The sequence below is a fragment of the Octopus bimaculoides genome, chromosome 18, assembly GCF_001194135.2.
Source record: "Octopus bimaculoides isolate UCB-OBI-ISO-001 chromosome 18, ASM119413v2, whole genome shotgun sequence".
Classification (NCBI taxonomy): Eukaryota; Metazoa; Mollusca; class Cephalopoda; order Octopoda; family Octopodidae; genus Octopus; species Octopus bimaculoides.
Genome location: NC_068998.1, coordinates 19029866 through 19036069, shown reverse-complemented (window position 1 = coordinate 19036069; position 6204 = coordinate 19029866). Strand labels below are relative to the sequence as shown.

At 40.0% G+C, this 6204-nt stretch overlaps 1 protein-coding gene across 1 annotated transcript in view; it reads right to left on the bottom strand.

The window, feature by feature from the left end:
• The window catches only part of LOC106869609 (mucin-5AC), a 22653-nt gene extending 16721 nt beyond the window's left edge, over positions 1 to 5932 (bottom strand). Inside the window, exon 1 of the mRNA XM_014915417.2 lies at positions 5718 to 5932. The gene's annotated coding sequence lies outside the window, so the exon portion shown is untranslated. The remainder of the gene's footprint in view (positions 1 to 5717) is intronic.
• Between the last annotated feature and the right edge of the window lie 272 nt (positions 5933 to 6204).

The window sequence follows — 6204 nt, the reverse complement described above, 5'->3', positions numbered from 1 at the left end:
TATATATATAAATATATATATATATATCTACATATATACACACATACAGCCACACACATATGTATATATAAAGTTTGTTTGTTTGTTTGTTTGTTTGTTTCTTTGAGAAGTTGTTAAATAACTTCTCTCACCGAACTCGTAATTTTTTTTTTTACCAGTGGTTTGTATTGTAATTATTTTTCTCTGGTTTCTCTTAACTTGCATACACTTCTATCACACTCTTCACATTCCTCCACTTGTACCTCACCGGTCCGCCCGCTCGCTTCACACACACACACACACACACACTTGTACATACGCACTTTCCCCTCTATAAAAACTACTCATACCATTCTCACCTCTCACATATGACTATCTCCAAACACGGATACACTCCTATACTTGCATTTAAGAGAATTCCTGGTGTTTGTAAACATGTGATTGAGTTGGTGCGTTGGTTGAACTGTCGAGTATGTGCATCTTTTCACCTAAAAAATCTCAAATAGGGAATTTTTGGAATGTCTTACAAATCTCCACTATACCGCTAATGGATTAAATTTGTAAAATCCGCGCCAGTTTCATTTGCTCTATCTTCGTAGAAACGAATATTTCTAGTCTTTTGTGCAAATTTGTAGGTACATAAACTATGTACCTATGACGATAGAAACAAATAAGGATTTATAGTCGGCATACGAGAGCTCTAAGTCTTGCATTAATTCACAATATATGTTCTCTTTTCCTGGACTTTTGATTATACATTTACATCCGCTGGGCAGCTGACCTCTACAACAGTTCAATATCAGGTCTGTTATGTTTGCACCGAATTACTGTTTTTATTGGTGTGTTCAACGAGTATTGTGGAGGCGCAATGGCCCAGTGGTTAGGGCAGCGAACTCGCGGTGATAGGATCGCGGTTTCGATTCCCAGACCGGGCGTTGTGAGTGTTTATTGAGCGAAAGCACCTAAAGCTCTACGAGGCTCCGGCAGGGGATGGTGGCGAACCCTGCTGTACTCTTTCACCACAACTTTCTCTCACTCTTACTTCCTGTTTCTGTTGTGCCTGTAATTCAAAGGGTCAGTCTTGTCACTCTGTGTCACGCTGAATACCTCCGAGAACTACGTTAAGGGTATTACGTGTCTGTGGAGTGCTCAGCCACTTGCACGTTAATTTCACGAGCAGGCTGTTCCGTTGATTGGATCAACTGGAACCCTCGACGTCGTAAGCGACGGAGTGCCAACAACAACAACCACGAGTGTTCTTTGTTTTCAAAGTTGTGAATACCTGCTGGTTCTGACATGCCTTTGATGTATAAGTCAAGACATTCCTCCCTGTGGATATCATACACGCCGTGCCTCAGGAGCAGGTAGTATCTCGTAGGCAATCTGGGATAACTGCTGTTGACGTGGGCGATATCTTCCATACTGATATAACAGAGCCGACGTTTTCTATCACAGCGTGGAGTTTGGTGTTATATTTGTCCCTCTTGTTTATCAAGTATTTAATGTCTTTCTCCTGTTCCCGGATAGCGACGCCATATCCTTCTAGGTGGGATGTAGTGTATCTATTACAGGTCCAAGAGAGTATACTCTTCATGTCAATGCTGTTGTTGCCCTCTAGCTTACGGGGCATGTACCCATGCATTGCTTTTCGTTGGTATGATGTCTGCTTCATCTCCAAGCTTCTGTTTAGGTAGGCTATCCCAGCCTCCTTTGGGTCGCATGAGACATTTGTATTCTCAGAGTGCCTGTACAGCAGTTCCTCATCGATTCTGAGGTATTTGTAGTTTTCATCATTAAACATAGAGGAGAGAGACAAGCCGTTGATGTGCATGTTTCCTCGGCTGACTATCATGTATGAACGTTTACCTTGCCTAGACTCCATTCCTAAATCTCGTGAAAACGTGACTAGTTCCAATTGTCTCTTGATATTGATCCTATTACCAGAATATAACTTTAGGTCATCTACAAAAATTGTGTGGGTGACATTAATTTCATTCTTTTCTACTTGTTCCAGCTTGTATCCTTTTGCATTTTGTTAACAGGGCTGACAAAGGATTCACTGCCAGTAGAAACAACATTACAGATAAACTATCACCCTGGAATATGCTTGTTGATAACTTAATTCTGTTTATAACAATAGGCGTTGCCAGTGATAACTGTGTGGAAACATGTGGTCTGTCTATAGTATTCACTATAGCAACTGGCACTTTGGTTAGGTGTAGTGGTTTATCATCCAAGAATGAGGCATAGAGATTACAGAGATGTTTGGCTTCCTTAAGAACATTTTTGTCGAGGAGGAACTGTTCAGCAGAGCCCCAGGCTCCTTTCTTTCTTCCTGTTTATTCATCAGTCTTCACACCATTTGTTTGGCAGTCATCTAGGAGAAAAATATTCAGACAACCTGTGTACAGTTTATATATAACATTCAAGCATGTTATGAGCCTATAGGTTTTGGCCATATGGGTTCTATTGTTAGCCAATCTGTATATCTAGCTCAACGTCCATTGTTTTTTTTTTTAAATAGGTTTGTGAGAATTTCTCTGTAGAACGTGAGTTTTTTTTGTACTGTAGCCAACTATCAGGCCTCTCCCAGGTGATTTTCCATTCGGTAGTTTCATAATAACTGTCAGGGCTGTTTCATTGGTGATGTTATGTGTTTTGGGAGAGGAATTTGCACAATACTCACTTCATAGTTCATTTAATCATGCTGCATCGCGGTGGTGTTCCTTGTCTACATTACAGATAATGCATGCATGTATGTATGTTTGTATGTCCTTAACTAATCCAAACGAGATTTTTTTAGTCAAACTAATCGACCCCAGTACTTATTTTCTTTATTAAACCTGGTACTTATTCTATCTGTCCTTTTGGCGAACCAGCACCGGTTGTCAAGCGGTGGTGGGAGACAAATAGACACAAACGCGCGCACACACACACACACACACACACACACACACACACACACACACACACACACATGTATGTATGTATGTATGTATATATGTATGTATGTATGTATGTATGTTATAAACATATATATATATATATATATATATATATATATACATAATCCAAGAAAGTTAGGGGTTGTGAATCCAACCCACTAAGGAATAATATATATCCAATATACTACTGGGAGGGTACCCAATTATTGTTACACTGTTACACTAGTGTTATACCAAGTGCAATAAGTGGGTGCGGGTAAAAGGGTTTTTTAAACCCTAAATTTATATAGCAATAAGAAAATGGAGGGGAATATGTGGTACTCATCAACTTGCAAACACTATATTCCGTTGATCAATCTGTTTATTTTATAACCAAAATGACAAAAAAGACAATATACAGACACTTATGACATACCATGTCATATCAACAATTAAGATTTAAAATTTAATGGACCTCCAATTGCTAGATGTCCACGCGCGCGCGCGCGCACACACACACACACACACATACACACACACACACACACAAATATACGTTTCTATAGCTAGTTTAAGCGTGGCACGGATAGTCACCAAGTTTTGTTCGAGGAGATCAGAATCTTAAACTCCAATTTCCTCAGAGTGAGTTATTCCAGAGGTAGAAATGTTGACTGTAAGAACGTTGGACATCGTCTCGGTATAGAAATAGAAAGACAGACAAGAGATAACTGGGGTAAGGAATATATTTATATGGAAAAATGCGCATACAATTTATATATACACATGTACGTATGCACACACAGATACACAGACAACGTGTTGCCAGCTCTGTTTATTTCAGTGATTGGTAAAATATGTATTAAGTGACGATCATCCGTTACCGATAATTATTAAATGAATCGGCGAAATATCTCCAACAGCGAATAGATCTTATAACAGTCTCCGTTGATTCTGTTTTCTAAATTTAGAAACTCTTCTTTCCCTGTGCTGTGTTCAATAATACCTACTTACCCCTTCGCTGTCTGTAGCAGAATACACTCTGCAAGCAAGCATTTTGGCCAAGGTTTATCTGGTTAAAGGATAACTTACTCCCTTGCTCTCATAAGTTACCGAAGCCCTGGAAAGGGTCATGGGCATGCTGTTCCTTCTCTGATAAAGTTAAGCTAGCAAATAAAAAAAAAGGCCTATGACATTCATATAGATAATAGACACACACACACATACACACACACACACATGTAAAACTGATATGAGGTTTTGAAGTTAAATAGTTGACGAGGTTTGTGGACGTTTGAAAAGGCAGGACAACTTGAAGGTTGGACGTCTAACCACATTTCATGGTAAGTAAACTGACGAACTTTTATCGCAGTAGAAATAGCCACTCGAAAAAGAAAGACAATTTGGAATAAGTACCAGAAGAAACAACGGTGGAAGCCCTCCATCTTGTTCGGCTAAAGAAGTGAGCTTAGTATGCATGTATAAGGATCGTGTGTTAATGATGTCTAAGTTAGATACAAGACCACAATATCGTTGTTGAGGACAAGCAAAGTAAATCCCGACTGGATTTGAACTCTGAACGTAAGCTCCACACTATCAATTTTATCAACCCAACCTACTGCCCTATTTTGTGGCAATAATGCAGTATCAATCTAAGGTGGCAAGCTGGCAGAAACGTTAGCACGCCGGGCAAAATGCTTTGTGGTATTTCGTCTGTCTTTACGTTCTGAGTTCAAATGCGGTTGAGGTCGACTTTGCCTTTCATCCTTCCCCTGAACCCATTTTCACCACAGATTCCGATACTTGTGGTTGGTAATGATGCGCCTGGGGTGCAGTATGGCCAATCGGTTAAGAATTATTCTTCGCAATTATGACGGCATGGGTTCAATCTCACCGCGTGTCATCCTATGCAGGCTTGTTTTCCCATAGATTCAAGTCCTGTGATTGAAAGTTAGTGGAAGGGAGATGTATAAGCCTGTCGGATAGATTGTTTCTGGAATTAAAATAGTCCAGTCTTGGCATACTGTGTCACACTGATTCTGCCTGAGAATTTCGTTAAAGGTACATGTGTCTGTGGAATACTCATCCAGCCAGACACTAATTCAATAAGGCAGAATAATATAGGTGATGGAGCAACTGAATACTCATTGTCGAAGCCGACGGAGATACAATTTAATTTTGGCATCCTGAGAGAAAATCAACAGGAAACTATTTTACAAGATATTCTAATAAATAAAAAATTCAAGGATCTACAAATGTCATGAGCCCAGCTTCTTCTAGTTATATTAGAGAAAGGTGCACGGGTTTATAGATGTAGGCATGGGTGTATGGTTACGACGGTTGTTTTGCAATCACGTGGTTTCAGGTTCAGTCCTACAGCGCAGTACCTAAGGCAAATGTTTTCTATTATAGCCTCGACCCGCCCAATTCTTTGTAAGTGAATTTAGTAGACGGAACCTTCATGGAAGCCAGTCGTATTTGTATATGTGTGTGTGTATGTATGCATGCATGTATGTCTGTCTGTCTGTATGTATGTATGTCTCTGTGCCCATCTTTTTTCTCCACCATTGCTTGACAATCGGTATCTGTTTGTCTACGTCCCTTACAACTTAGCTGTTTGGCAAAAAAAGACAGATAAGATAAATACCAAGCTTTTTAAAAAAAGTACTAATGTCAATTTATTCAAGGAAAGCCTCCAGGGCGATGCCCCAGCTTGGCCGTAGTTCGATGACTTGAAATAAGTAAAAGGTTAAAGACTAAATGTAAAAAAAAAAGTAAAAAAGAAAAAAAAGAGAAAAATGAGAGACAGAAACCTACCGATGTAGAGGTATGACCTGGTGGGTTTAATAGCTTGAATCCTTTGGCGTTCGTCTGGTCTCCTTGCTTCACTCCGCTGTCTGTAATGCCACTGGCCAGTTTTGCCAGTCGATACGAAGTCAGGAGAAAGGGTAGGCAGGTTTGTTGTCTCTTATGTTTGATGTTCAGATAACGTTATGCTATATTGTCAGTGACACACGTTCATCTCATTGCAAATAATACCTCTCATTTTGTATTCTTGTATCTCGTTTTCTCTTCTTTTTTCTTTTTTTTTAGGTGATGTCCCATAGTTGTCTCTCGCTGGTAAACAACACCATACTTTCTCTTTATCCCTCTTCTCTAATTTCCCCTCTCTCTTCCTCCCTCTTCCCACTTTCCCTTCCTCCCTCTTCCCTCTTTCTCTTCCTCCACCTCCCTCTCTCTCTTTCTCCCTCTCCCCTCTTACCTCTTACCCTTTCCCCCTCTCTCTCCCTCTCGCTCATTCCCC